This window comes from Sinocyclocheilus grahami, unplaced genomic scaffold (assembly GCF_001515645.1).
Source record: "Sinocyclocheilus grahami isolate Dianchi unplaced genomic scaffold, SAMN03320097.WGS_v1.1 scaffold2366.1, whole genome shotgun sequence".
NCBI classification, from domain to species: domain Eukaryota; kingdom Metazoa; phylum Chordata; class Actinopteri; order Cypriniformes; family Cyprinidae; genus Sinocyclocheilus; species Sinocyclocheilus grahami.
Genome location: NW_015507545.1, coordinates 97,836 through 98,731, shown reverse-complemented (window position 1 = coordinate 98,731; position 896 = coordinate 97,836).

Below are 896 nucleotides of genomic sequence, written 5' to 3'. Positions count from 1 at the left end.
TGTGTGTGTATGTGTGTGTGTGTGTGTGGGTGTGTGTGTGTGTCTCTCGGTGTGTGTGTGTGTGTGTGTGTGTGTGTGAGTGTGGCTCTCGGTGTGTGTGTGTGTGTGTCTCTCGGTGTGTGTGTGTGTCTCTCGGTGTGTGTGTGTGTGTGTGCCAATAGGTGCAACAAAAATGTCTTAATGCAGCTACTATCTAATACTGTGAACAGAGGAATTATGTTGGATGTTACATTTTTTTACAATTGCTTACACATTAAAAAGCCTGACACTCAAAGATCAAAACTTCAGCCCAAATCTGCACAACTAAGCACATTCTCTGCCTCTTTTTACAAACAGTTTTTGCAAAACACTAAACACACTGCTCTACATTAGATACAGAAATCTAACATGATGTCACGTCTTTGTCATTTTAAGGCACTGCTTTTCAAAATTCTACACAGATATGAACCAACTGATCAAACACGGCCTTCAGGTGTGCAGACACTTAGGCGCTTAATTGTAAACTCAGCAATCAGGTGTAAGCACTATAAAAAGGCAACAGGTGAGTTTACCTGTCTTCAACAAAAATGGAAGGCAACATCACAGTAAGAGGAAGAGGAAGAGTGAAGATGCGAGGGGGAGTCCGAAGAGGAAGAGCTAGACCTGGATGAGGACATGGACAAAGAAGACGGGGACCAAATTTCTCAGATGCGATTCGAGCAACCTTGGTTGACCGTGTTGTAAACCATGGGTTGACACTGAGAGAGAGTTCAGACCAACTTCAGCAGATACTGTTGCTACAGTAATTCAGACATTTCGACTAGAGCACAGGAAAAAAACATTTCTACTGTCTACAGACAATATAACCTACTATATGCCCTCCATCAGTACTGTCTGGTACCATTCACTGTGTTCTG